The sequence below is a fragment of the Amblyomma americanum genome, chromosome 5 (genome assembly GCF_052857255.1).
Source record: "Amblyomma americanum isolate KBUSLIRL-KWMA chromosome 5, ASM5285725v1, whole genome shotgun sequence".
Lineage (NCBI taxonomy): Eukaryota > Metazoa > Arthropoda > Arachnida > Ixodida > Ixodidae > Amblyomma > Amblyomma americanum.
In genome coordinates this window covers 94,251,656-94,265,839 of record NC_135501.1, presented here as the reverse complement: position 1 = coordinate 94,265,839, position 14,184 = coordinate 94,251,656, and the positions used below count along the sequence as shown (strand labels likewise).

The following is a 14,184-nucleotide window of genomic DNA, read 5'->3' as shown; positions in this document are numbered from 1 at the left end:
CTGTTGTGATCGCGCTTCCTTCCTGCGGTGGAATTCGGCGAAGAGACGTGACTGCAGGACCGCCAGAGGGAACGACAACAATAGTGTCCCCACGTTTTCGAACAGGAATGCCGGAAGCAGCGACGATAGCGTCCACATAGCAACGATAGTGTTCAACAGGAATGCCAGCGACGACCATAAGCGTATTCGTTCCGATCACCAGTGCAGGATCTTTCGACACCTGCGGGGAGACAGCCAGCATTCCTGTGTCATGCAGCTGCCCTCCGGACGCACGTGCGCGGCCACTTGGAAGCCGCAGGGACGTTAACGTGACCGGGTCCTGTTCCCTTTCCCTCGATCGAGCTGCGAAGAAGCATCAGGACCGCCCTGCCGTGTGTGGTACCATCAGTGCATCGTGTGATTGGACACCATTCTTCGAACTGTATTCCCCAGCTAGGGATCTGGGGAATACGAAGAGTATTTAAGGAGCTGCTGGTTTGATGCCAAGAGAGCCCCCTTCTTGAGAGGTATCAGAGACTCCCGACTCCTGAGAATCTCTCTTTAGTGAGAAGCACTCTCAGCTGCCCGTGCTTGTACATAATGTAAATAGTCCTTGTATCAAGTTTTCCCAATTTTCTTCCTCCGATCGTCCTCGTCACTTCTCTGGCCCGAGTCACGCTACCTGAATCCCAGCAACTGGTGGCAGCGGTGGGATAGTGCTTCCTGAGATCCAACAATACTCAGGCCAATGTCCTGTGCGTGGCGAGTGATGGCATATTGAGGCTATCATACTGGTGATGCTTCGAAATCGCATTTAAGAAGACAGACTTAACCGTGCTGCTTTGCTTTGCAGTGCGCCGCAACAGATTTTAGGATGCCATATGATGCGTGGGCAATCCAACGAAAGCCGGATGACCGAGTTGCATACAAAACATCTGGCATCGTGGTTCGCGATCTGCAGCCGTTGCTCCAGGAAGCCGTGTTTCTTTAATGCTTTTGAAGTTATGCGTTCAATATGACCGTTAATTGGTAAGGTTGACATAAATATAATTCCTATATAAATAAATGTCGAAACTAAACCAAGTAAAGAATCATTTATTGTTTATCTGTTAAACGGTGGTTTTAACATAAGGGCAAATTGAAGTTTTGTTTTTTCGATGTTGGTTTGTGTCTGCTATAAAATGCACCATTCGGTTAGTTTGTTGAGGGAAGACTGCAGTTTAATATCATTGGCAGGGCTTGTTATTGCTTTGCATATTACGGAATTGACTCAGAGCAATTTAACTGTTAAATTATATTAGTTGCTGTGTCATTATTACAAATAAAAAAATAGAAAGGGACTCAGCAATGACCCCTGTTACATTCGGGCGCCCGCCCGTCTGTGTTGGCAGCGTCGTCAGCGAAGCTCACCTGCTGGAAGCCAGCACTAAGCTTCTTCGGTATGGTTCCGAGCCACGCGATAAGAATCGCTCCAACGTTCGAGACCCGAGTACCGAGAGCGTCGCCCAGGTGGATTACGAGAACCAAGCAGGGGGAGCGAGGGCCCACGGAACGCCGCCGCAGCGAGCGTCGAGCACCTGAAAGCACCGAGTGCTGCTACACTAGACAGACTCTTGGCGAAGCGTAGAGGCCGCCGCAGGGATCGAGCGGCAGCTAATCTCCAATGGCCGTGACTGAGCTGAAGGGACCAATGTGGCCTCATTCCCGGAACACAGCAGTGAGATGGCGGTCGTCATCCGCTAATCTTCGCAGGCATGGCAACTGACGAAGCGACTCCTTTTGGCTACTAGAACCGACCCTGCGCTCTTGACCGGGGCGTCGACTGACATCTAAAGAACAGTGTGTCGGCGGTGCATGGAATCTTTTGGCTGGCTACGAGATCATCCCCCTCCGCTGTCGATGTGGACACAAGGGCATCCTCCTCTCCCCCTGGCGCGACACGTGACGAGGGCGTGTCTTTATGTACGTTGGTACGTGTTTGTGCGTGCTAATACAAGTTTAAGCCACTCCCACCCTGGCGGAAACGTCCTCATCCTGGGGAATCTGGGGAACAAGAACTGTATGAAACTGGACAGCAAGTGCAGTGAAAATCGTGCTCCTGTGGTGTGCTCCTCTTCTGTGCTCCCATGTAATGCTCTGTCGTGTTCCCTTTTGGCTGCTCCATTTGTGTGCTCTATTTAGGGATCACCTCTCCTTTAAGGCTCTTTAAGTCTCCTTTTAAGATCCTCTCTTCGGAGAGAAGTTCCCTTTTACCTATACCTATGTAAATAATGTAAATAAACCCTCCAGTAATCTTCCTTCCATCATCCAAGTCCTTTAACTCGTCGGCAGTCCTGGCCTGGTGGTGGTGGCGGTGTTTGGAGCAAGCGTCGCTCTTGACCTGTGGTCCCGTCGGGAGCGACTCGAACCCACATCAAACAACTGGTGGCAGCGGTGGGATAGAAGCGCCACACCCAACAACTGGTGAAATGAACCGGGTGACATGGTGCTGCATCTGCGGATGAGTGCTTGGTTTTTGCTTTAGATCCTCCAGGCGTCAAATTCTAGGTTAATAATTTGAACTCCTGGTTGATCTCGTTTTTATCTGTAGCACAGGGGTAGTAGCTCAGAATCACCGTGAGCGAGCAAAACCAATATGTAAGGGCAGCGACCATGGTCCTGACGAGGTTGTCGAGGGCAGATCTGTGGTTTTTGTGCGATGAGTTAGGATGGGATGTGGAGGAAAGCGCGAAAGTTTCGGACATTATCCAGGCAATCAAAATTTTTGAGACAGAATTAAACGATCATTTCGAAATTGCCTCGGATAACACGAAAAGATGAGCGAAAAAACAAGAGCGTAAAAGAGCGGCGGAAATGGAAAGGCAGAAACGAGAGGCAGAGCTGCAAAAAAAGAGGCAGAGCTGCAGGAGCGCAAACGAGTTATTTCTTTTTTATGACAGAATGCCAGGTTCACATGAAGAGACATACAAAGAAAGACTTTGGAGTGTCTATTACAGTGCACATGTGGCCTTCCAAACCGCCTGACTATGTTAAAAAAATGAAGAAAAATATCCTGCATGTGTGGAAATGTGAAATGAAGAGTAAATTACAGAGCACGAACTTCACATGTGGTGTTGGGGAAACAAAAAGTGCAGTGCCTGCATATGAATTTCTTCGAGCAAGGCCTTGATGGTAAGTTAAGATGGATGGTGACGGGCATGGTGGAGGCTCTTTCACATGTGAGAAATGTGTCACTGGTGCTTATCTAAGCCTCCTATCAAAAAGGAAGAGTTGACAGCTTGCTGCACTCTTAATAGCGGCCGGCGCCTCTATAGCTATCTCGAGACTGGCCATACACTCCGCCACCACAGATGTCATAGGAGGCATAGCGATCATCTGATCGGGGACCACCTCCACTGAAGCTGTCGGCCGTTGGATGTTCTCCGCCGTAGTTGCCCCCATATCCCCTGTCGTCGTAGCTGCTAGCGTAGCCACTACCGGAAGGTGCAGGAGGTGCATATCCAGCGCCTCTGCTTCTGAAGTCGCCGCCTCTCCACTCCATCGGTGGTTTGGAGTAATCTGTGTTGTAGCCACCAGAACCATCGCCATATCCGCCTGCACTGCCGACTCCCTGGCTCTGGCAGCCATTCATCATCATGTCAGAGGGCGCATTGTACGGGTCTTGATAGGTGTTCTGGCTGACAGGTGCTTGCTCATAGCCATCGTCATAGCCACCGCTGTTTCCATAGTCTTGGCTTGCGCTATTGTTGTACTACGAGTCCTGGTAGGAGGAGGCCGCACTTGGCGGTCCCTACCAACGGCCTCGCTTGGCACGTGGTCCTCCAGCCCCCATGGGTGGCCCTACATGAGGTGGCATGCCACGACCGACTCCACGAGGTGGCGGGGCATCACACCTCATTGCCGGTCCTCCCCGAATCGGTGGTCCTCCAGGCATGTCACGTCCGGGCGGTCCACCCGCAAAGCCTCCGCCATGAGGGGCATTGAAGTCGCCTCGTCCCCGAGGAGCAAAGTCCCCTTGCCACGTGGTGTGAAGTCCCCACGGCCCCGTCGTGTGAAGTCGCCATGACCACGTGTGGAAGGTCCACCACGTCCTCTTGTGAAGCCACGTCCTCGGGGCACAAACTCTCCACTGGCTCCACCTCGCCCTCGTGGTGCAAAGTCAACACCTACCCCTCAACCTCGACGCCAGAAAAAACGCGGTAAAGAAAAAAGCAAAGCTGCACGAATGATCACAAGACGCTAAGTCTCGTGACATTCTGGGGAGGCGTGCGTATGCCTCGAGAAACATAGGCCAGGTTTGCAGGCGGGTTCCACGCGTGTACTTGAGAAGGACGGGTCCAGTTTCCGCACTGGATTCCGGGAAGCGCCCAGGGCGAAAGCGTAGCCGAGCTCACTTGCGACTAGAAAAAAAGGGTAGCTTCTACAGCTGGAAGCGGTTCGTCGCCAGGAGTCTGTTCTCGAATTTGCATGCTTTCCCAAGGCCTTCTGAGCGCGTCGAGGGGGCGCGGAGATGACAGGGGCCGTCAAGAACGGCGGTTTTCAGTTGCCTATTGTGACGAGCTGACAGGAGTACAAGCAGTCAGATAGCGACCCCGGCGGGCGCGTCTGAAAACTAATCCTTTCAAACCGGGGGAGGTGAGTCAGCTTTCATCCCGCGTAGCCATTCGAAGTAACTTTTTTTATTCCTCTTTTTTTGAGGGTGCGTGAAATCGGAGAGGGAAAGGCTACGTTGTTTGGGGCTAAAGGTTTTGAGTTGATCGGATATAGATATACATTATCATAATTTCGGCAGACGCTATTCTCTTTGACTTAGATATGAGTGTCAAATTGCCGTGCTACCAAATGATAAGGACACTCACAAGAATACAGTGACGACAGTTTCAGAGTAGACGAGCTGTTTGCGTAGGTAGAATCGCTGAGAGCTAGGAAGTTTCTGCGTGTTTGAAATTTGCAACAGGTTTGCTTTGTATCTTTAGTAGTTTCAGACGTGCTAAACTTGGTCGCGGTACCAGGGGTGTGTTGTTACATTAACGGAAATGTAGCGAGTGCATTGCGGAGTCAATGAAAATACGTGTATTTGGATACATTTGTGTAATTCTGTTTAACGGCGCGTGGTTAATTAACCGTTGGGGTTATTCGGAGGCTAACCGACTGAAGTAAGGCCGCAGAATTCTGTGGAGAACAGCTGTAGCAGCTTTGTGTATTCAGTCATTCCAGCCCCTATAGGTGGCGCGGCGGCTGTGCGATATGGCGGACGAGGCGGTGATGGCGCCGATGCCATAGCGTGTGTCTCTATAGAAAGAAAGCGGCTTCTTGACGTTGTGGCACCTTTCGTGTAATTTTTAGAGCCTAGATAAGCAGCAGGTAATTCTTATTGGTTATCAATAAAATGCCACGCCTAATGTTGGCTGCATTACAGGCTCGAAATAAATTTTTATCGATATGAGCATGGAATCGCCAGTTCGTAAGTGCCGCAGAAACCATTGAAACTTGCGAACTCAGCATAGTAAAGTGCGACAAACACATTGAAATGCGATTATTTGCGCGTTTCCTTTCTTTTTTTTTGGCACTTACCCGAAAGTGAAATAAACTGCTTTAATAAACCAGACAATCTGACGATATATTTCTTGCCTACAGGAGTGCGGCCCTTTCCCGCATAAATACGTTATGTGTATTGCTTGCGCGCTGATCTTATGAGGACACAATTGAATCGAAAATCAGCAATTGGTAACACTGGCCGCGGTCCGCGGCGTAAACTAACGGCACTTGCCAATTACAGCAGTGACCGAAACCAACCTTTAAATGTTGGGCTGCATCAAACAAGCCAGAATGATCAAAATCCTAGACCCTACAATTTAGACTCGTGATTGGCTGCTTGTTTAGCTAAACAGAAAAGTTTTACCAACACGTAAAGAGTTCGAAAAGCAGTGATTAAGCGCATTCTGCAGGTTGGTAACGAGTTTCAGCCCAATGACCCGTCTTAGCGGCGTACTCTGTTGACGCACGGCACCGTGTCGTCAATGCATGATCAAAATCCTTGAGCCTACAATTTCCACTCGTGATCGGCTGCTTGTTTGACGAGTCATTGGACTGAAACTGGTTACCAACCTGCAGAATGCACTTAATCACTGCTTTTCGAACTCTTTACGTGTTGGCAGAAACAACGTGTTTGCTGTTTGCAATGTTCGCTCACCGTAGAAGAACAGAATATGGCCATTTTTGACGTGTATCTTATGCTGCAAACCGCTCCGATTGCGCGCGGAGCTTTACTGCAGACTTAATTGTGTCCTACTATAATCCTTCTGCAGCGTACGTTAGTCACACATACGCGGTAATAGAAAAGGCAATGTAGCTGTGGATTGAAGCGGCAGCCAAGGGGTCATTCGAGTAATACAGTTGAAATTAGCGCTCAAAATTTGTTTTTGACTTGCGGGGGAAAACGCTTTGATCGAGTAAGCAGACGACAGTTTCCAAGAAGCTTTTGCGATTATTCATGCACATTGCGCATTATATTCGAGAAATGAAGGTATAATTGTAATGTTCTTGCCATTCATATCGCTATTTAGCAATTATGTTGTGGTCAGAAAGCCAGTGTTTAATATAGACAAAAATGGACTGAATCTTGAGGAAAAATCTGTTTTCTGCAAACGTCCGCCTTAAAATATAACCAGTATAGTTCATCAGCTCATTTTATAAGGACTGCACTGCTTTCATGCAGCTGCGATACGCTATGTTGGTCGCATGAACAAAGCACCGAATAGGAATGCATTGACGACACGGTGCCGTGACGTCAATGCATTTCTATTCGGTGCTTTGTTCATGCGACCAACATAGTCAACAGGGTACGCCGCTGAGACGGGTCATTTGGCTAAAACACGTTACCAACCTGCAGAATGCACTTAATCACTGCTTTTGGAACTCCTTACGTGTTGGCAGAAATAACGTGTTTGCTGCTTGTAATGTTCGCACATCGTTTAAGAACAGAATATGCTCATTTTTGACGTTTATCTTATGCTGCAAACCACTCCAATTACACGCGCCAAGCAGAGCGATCACCGACTCGCCGCTTCAGGAAGAGCCCGCGTGGCGCCGCCACCGTCGCTGGAACGACCGAATAGATGAGGGTGACCGGGTGTCACATTGAAAAATTACTTTAAGGGAAGCATCTCGCTAGTACGAGAGTGAGTAAGGTTTGTGATGCGTAGTCGCATCTTTGCGAGTTCAACCGGAACCGTTGATTCTGTCTCGAGCGATCAAGCTTCTTTGAGAAAAACCTGCAGATTAATCTGAGTGTGGGCCAAAATTTTAAGCAGACTTTCGATATTCTGGTAGTTTAGGGGGATCAGAGCTTTGATTAATAAGGGATGAAGTTTCTCTTTAAAATTTGTAGGCTTTGACATACCACCGCTTATAGTACAACGTGGCAGTCTGTCCTTGGCGACCTCAGGTATCACGCGGACGCTCGCTTTCACCCTATATTCGGTCAAATTTGAGGGATCATTATTCGCGAACAGGATTTGGTTTGACATTACAAGGAAGCCTGGTGGGTCTGGAGTGAATTTTGTGCGCTTGCGTGTGGGGCAATGCTTTGTTGTTCGGAACGTCCCATCTATGCTTTCCTTTGTTGGTGGTTTGGTGCTTTCTGTTTGTTGGAGTTGATACTGCAAGCCAGGAAATCAACGTGTTTGTGCGTGTTAATACAATTTTAAGCCACTCCCACCCTGGCGGAAAGGTCCTCAACCTGGGGAATCTGGGGAACAAGAACTGTATAAAACTGGACAGCATGTGCAGTGAAAATCCTGCTCCTCTGGTGTGCTCCTCTTCTGTGCTGTCATGTAATTCTCAGTCGGGTTCCCTTTTGGGTACTCCATTTGTGTGCTTTATTTAGGGATCATGCTCCCTTTTAAGGCTCTTTAAGCCTCGTTTTAAGATCCTTTCTTCGGAGCGAAGTTTCCATTGACTTCTCCCTATGTAAATAATGCAAATAAACCCTCCAGTAATCTTCCTTCCACATCCAAGTCCTTTAACTCGTCGGCAGCCCTGGCCTGGTGGTGGTGGCGGTGTTCGGAGCAAACGTCCTTCTTGACTTGTGGTCCTGTTGGGAGCGACTCCGAACTCACATCCAAGACCCCTGTGTTTCTCCTTATGCGACGCTTCCATGGCTGGAGATGTGATTTTGTAGTTTGTTGCACTGATACCGGTTGTTTGAAAACTGTTCAGTCAGGTTGATGGTTCTATTAATGAAGTTGGAGATTGCGAATTTTTAGCATTAACCGGTTTGGGGGACGAGATCTACTGTTTTTTGAAAAATCACACTCAATGCATCAAGGTGCAGCGATGAGTGCAGTTAACGACGAAGGTCGGTTGCTAATACGAAGGGTTCAGTTTGGCAGGAAAGAATTTTTTTGAGACGCGCTATTGTCAGCACAGTAGCATTTCAAAATGAGCATTACCGTTTGAGTGTGGCAGTTTATATATTTTGCACCAGGCACAAGAAGACAATTTCTAAATCTTGTTGCATTTGGGTCGCAAGCCCCAAGGGTAGCGTTGGCCTGGCGGCCTGGGGCAAAGCTGGAAACATCCGAAGGTCCCGGCAAAGGATGAGTCGACTGGCAACAGAACAACTTGTTTATTCTGGCATCTCAAAAGAGCAGCCGGTCAGGGCGACCACGTTGCTCGAAGGAAGGAATCGAAGTCTCCCTCGGCGTCCGGGGCAGCGGCGTTTTATACGCTCGGAGTCGAGGGCAAGAGGGAACGGCTTGGGAAGAGTCATCCGATACGGCGACGCCTGAACATGTCCAGACGTGACGGGCGCGTCCGCCAGGCCGGCGCCGGTCAGACCTCCTCGCCTCCCAGTTGGGGAGTTCCTCTCCCCGGCTGCCGCGCTTTGACAAGCGTGGGCAAAACATGCACACACACACACACGCACGCACGACGACACGTGGCACTGAAACCTGCCTGGACGCGCTTGGCGGGAGGCGTTGCGGCCGCGATGAACGAAGCCGCGGCGTTCGTTGCATCCGCGCCGGCTATACCGCGCGTTGTAGGCGAGACGTAACAGACCGCCCCGCCGGGAGAAGGAGATCCCGATGGTCAGGGGACTGCATCCGCTGTCCAGAGGGATGTCGCTCGATGATGCTCGTAATCGAAACCGATCGTCCCTCGACGTTGCTTGAGCGCAGCGCACAGAGAAGGCCTCGTTCTCGGGTTCAGGATCACATAGGACACTGCAAAGTCACTTCGGGAGAGTTGCCATTTTTGTGCTCGTTCCCAGCAAGCGTTAGAACTACGCCGAAACGCAACCGCTCAGTCAGCAAGCACGAGACAACCCTCACTAAGCTCTGCCAGGCTCTTTCCCCTTTTATACTACTGCCTAGTTCCTTACAGTAGTCAAGCAGCACTCAGAACGCGTCCACAAATTGGAAAATTGCACTAGAAAGCACATAATCACTTTGAAACACTAAACAAAAGCAATATGTTAAAAATCCTGCCTCAGGAAGAAAACATCAGTAACCAACAACTTTGAGGCGGATTCCTACGTTAGGGGCTTCGACTTAAGCCATCGGCGTTACCGTTGAGACTCCCCTTTTTGTAACGCACCTCAAAGGAATATTGTTGCAAAGCGAGGCTCCAGCGCAGGAGGCGGCCATTTTTGGGAGATATGGTCTGCAGCCATTGGAGAGGGCAATGATCCGTCTCAATGATAAACCTCGAGCCGGCTAGGTAGCATGACAATTTCTGAACGGCCCACACGAGACACGCACACTCTTTCTCAGTGGCGCTGTACGCCTGCTCACGACAGGTCAGCTTACGACTAGCATACAGGACGGGGTGTTCCACTTCTCCATTGTCCCTTTGGCACAGTACAACGCCCATGCCTCGCTCACTAGCATCGCACTGAACAACGAACCCTTTTGTGTAATGCAAAACAACAGCGCGAACAAACGGGGAAACAAGAAATCTGTAACGTCCTGTGGTGTTAAGCACGCTAAAAGTTTTGTGCCGTGCTCCAAAGGGGTAGTTTATAAAATCCCCCTATCCTGTGGTCAGATATACATTGGGCAAACGGGACGTTGTATCAACACACGACTCGGAGAACATCTCAATTCATTAGAATCTAATCGCTCCACTAATCTAGCTGATCATTGCCGTGAGTGTCAATCATGTTTTCCGTCCTTGCATTTTACTGACATTTTGTACAAACACCCCGACCAGTTGACCAGGGAAATTATCGAGGCGTATAACATGACAAAGAAACCAAGATTATGTGTCAGCCAACCATCCCTGCTCCTGCGTGACTGTGAAGTTGCATATCTGGACATCACATAGTAACACATGCGTTCTGATTTTGTGTTTATTTCGTTTTCTGTTTCCTTTTATAAGTGTGCTTCCTGTGATTAAACTTTAGTTCAGAGTCAGCGCTTGGTCCTGTGTATTCTTCGTCTAGTCCCCGTTTGTTCGCGCTGTTTTTTTGCATTATGTATCACCAACTCGCCCGCTTATCTATCCTTTTGTGTAGTCTGGCGATCGTAGCACAGGCTGGCTTGTTAGGGCGCTCTTTAGGGCGCTAAAAGCTCTTTCCTTTGTCTCGCTCCAGACGACTGTTTGGGGCTCTGTTTTTCTTAGAGCATCCGTCAGGGGAGCCGCGATATCGGAGTACTTGAGGATGTACCTCTGATAGTAGCCGGCGACACCTAAGAACGACCGAATATCGGTCTTCGTGCGCGGTTGCGGGAAGTCTCGCACAGCGGCCACCTTTATTTCAGAGGGGCGGCGACGACCCTGTCCAATCACGTGACCGAGGTATACAACCTCGGCCTGTGCTAATTGGCACTTGGGAGCTTTGACTGTCAAGCCCGCTTCGCGCAGGCGGGTTAGCACTGCCCGCAAGTGTGCCATATGCTCAGACCAGGATGCGGAGAATATCGCTACGTCGTCTAAATACGGTAAAGCGAATTCTTCCTGTCCTCGCAACACTTTGTCCATGAGGCTTGAAAAGCAGTATGGCGCGTTCTTCAAACCAAAACTCAAAACTTTAGGACGGAATGTTCCCATTGGTGAAATGAACGCCGCATACCTACTAGCCTCTTCTGTAAGTGGAACCTGCCAATAACCCCTGACAAGATCTAGGGTGGAAATAAACTGAGCGCTACTAACTTTCTCAAGGCGCTCCTCGATGTTAGGGATCGGATAAATTTGATCCTTAGTAATGGAATTAAGCCTGCGGTAGTCGACGCAAGGACGAGGTTCCTTGCCCGGTACCTCAACTAAAATCAAAGGGGAGGTATAATCACTCTCACCCGCCTCAATAACACCGAGCTGTAGCATTTTCTTTACCTCAGCCTCCATAATATCGCGCTGGCGGGGTGACACCCGGTACGCCTTGGATCGTACTGGCTCTGGGGAGGTAAGTTCTATATCATGAGTAAGGACAGAAGTCCTACCAGGCCTCTCAGAGAACTGACCTTGAAACTCTTGTAAGAGTTGGTGTAGTTCGGTTTTCTGCTCAGGCGACAGCGGTGCTTTACTGAGTAAGTCACTAATGACCTGATCAGTGTCTTCCCTGTTCGTCACTGAGCCTAGTCCCGGAAGCTCGACCGGAAGCTCTTCTAACTTTCCCTTGTCGGGCGTTTCCTCTCCAGTACCTGGTGCCTTCAACGCTACAGGCTCAATTTTATCCAGTTCTGACGTGCTTGGAATATCAGCTTGCTGCGCCTCCGACCCTTTCTCATTGTTCGACAACGTCGGCCCCGCAACTACCGCCTTTGCAGCGAGCTCCCGAACTCTCGATCTGGTTAAGGCCTGAACGCTAGCCTCACCAAACAAAAGCCCCTTCTCGCGCAGGAGGTGATCGGACCTGTTCGAAAATAGGTACGGGTACTGGGGGGGCAGCATAGATGACACTACGGCCTCCGTCTGAAGTGCTCCGAAAGGTCCTTCAATAAGCACCTTTGCTATGGGCAGACACACGCTATGAGCTTCCACGGCTTGCTTGATCCATGCGCACTCGCCCGTGAACATATCGGGTTCTTCGTAAGAGGGGTGAACTACATCCATTGTAGCTGCGGAATCACGAAGCACTCGGCACTCTTTCCCGTTCACGAGGAAGTCTCGCATGTAAGGCTCGAGAAGCTTCATGTTCTCGTCAGTGCTACATAATGACAAACACACGACTTCTCTTTTTGTTTCTGGACACTGCGCCGAAAAGTGACCCGGCTTCTGGCATGTATAACACACGCGCGCTTGCCTCGCCTCGAACCGCTTTCTGCGTTCGGCTTCGGCTGCCGCCGTCTCCTTACGTTCGGTCGGACTGCTTTCACTCGCATCCGCACTACGCGTGTCCCCCCTTGCTCTCATGGGTGTGAACTTCGGCCTCTCAGACTTGGAGCCAAATTCACCCTTTTGACCGTCCTTAGCTCCGCGAGCCCGACGCGTCACAAACTCCTCGGCTAGCTCGGCGGCTTTAGCCACTGTACTAACGTCTGGCCTATCCAAGACCCAGTACCGCACGTTCTCAGGTAACCGACTATAAAACTGTTCCAGCCCGAAACACTGCAGAATTTTCTCGTGGTCACCAAACGCTTTCTCTTCTTTGAGCCACTCCTGCATGTTTGACATAAGCCTGTAGGCAAACTCTGTATATGACTCACTTCTGCCTTTTTCATTTTCCCGAAACTTCCGACGGAACGCCTCCGCTGACAGCCTGTACTTTTTTAGCAGACTCGATTTCACTTGGTCGAAATCCTCTGCCTCCTCTCTCTTCAAGCGAGCGACTACGTCGGCCGCCTCGCCGGGTAACAAAGTGAGCAAGCGCTGTGGCCACGTTTCCCGAGAGAACCCCTGCTTCTCGCACGTTCGCTCAAAGTTAACCAGGAACAAACCAATGTCCTCTCCAAGCTTAAACGGCCGCATCAGGTCAGTCATTTTGAACGATACCCGTTCTCCTGCACCGTGTGCCTGATTTCCATTACGAGCGCGTTCCATCTCTACCTCGAGACGCTTCATTTCCAAAGCGTGTTGACGGTCGCGCTCTTCTTTCTCTTTATCTTTTTGCTCTTTACGTTCGCGCTCCTCTTTCTCTTTTTGTTCTTTACGTTCGCACCCGTTTTTCTCTTTTTCTTTTTGTTCCCTCTCCTCAATGGTCTCAAGGCATTCCGACAGCTCGTCATCCTCAGCCTCCAACTCAAGAATAGCCCTTAGCAGTTCTGGTTTTCTGAGTTTGTCTGAGACATCCAGACCCAACTCTCTTGCAAGCTCCAGCAATTTCGGTTTGCGCAACGACTTCAAATCCATGGCTGCTCCGAATGCTGCTTTCTCTACTGCCTACTATTGTCTTGCCGCAAACTAACCCGGCAGCAACGACAACACAATTACCAGCTCTGTTTCTGACACTAACAAAAGCCTGGCAAAACTCAGAAGAAGAAAGTCCCGCACTCACCAAACCTCGCAGCCAAGAATTCAGCGCAGTCGTTCCGCTGCAGGCAACCAGTCATCACACAGGGCTCGTTGCACTGCTCCCGGATGGTCGTTGTGCTGCTCAGCATACAGTTGAACGCATATCTTCGCTGCTGGCCTCCGTTGTCGCGATCCCACCGCTGGCAACCAGTTGTTGCAAAAGGGTTGCAAGCCCCAAGGGTAGCGTTGGCCTGGCGGCCTGGGGCAAAGCTGGAAACATCCGAAGGTCCCGGCAAAGGATGAGTCGACTGGCAACAGAACAACTTGTTTATTCTGGAATCTCAAAAGAGCAGCCGGTCAGGGCGACCACGTTACTCGAAGGAAGGAATCGAAGTCTCCCTCGGCGTCCGGGGCAGCGGCGTTTTATACGCTCGGAGTCGAGGGCAAGAGGGAACGGCTTGGGAAGAGTCATCCGATACGGCGACGCCTGAACATGTCCAGACGTGACGGGCGCGTCCGCCAGGCCGGCGCCGGTCAGACCTCCTCGCCTCCCAGTTGGGGAGCTCCTCTCCCCGGCTGCCGCGCTTTGACAAGCGTGGGCAAAACATGCACACACACACACACGCACGCACGACGACACGTGGCACTGAAACCTGCCTGGACGCGCTTGGCGGGAGGCGTTGCGGCCGCGATGAACGAAGCCGCGGCGTCCGTTGCATCCGCGCCGGCTATACCGCGCGTTGTAGGCGAGACGTAACAATCTTTAAAAAGCTGCTTTTTTTGTGATCAATAGCCATGTTCAAGCTTTGC

At 50.3% G+C, this 14,184-nt stretch overlaps 1 pseudogene; it reads right to left on the bottom strand.

Moving 5' to 3' along the window:
* Nucleotides 1-3,268: 3,268 nt before the first annotated feature.
* LOC144134048 (uncharacterized) lies at nucleotides 3,269-8,139 on the bottom strand (annotated as a pseudogene).
* Between the last annotated feature and the right edge of the window lie 6,045 nt (nucleotides 8,140-14,184).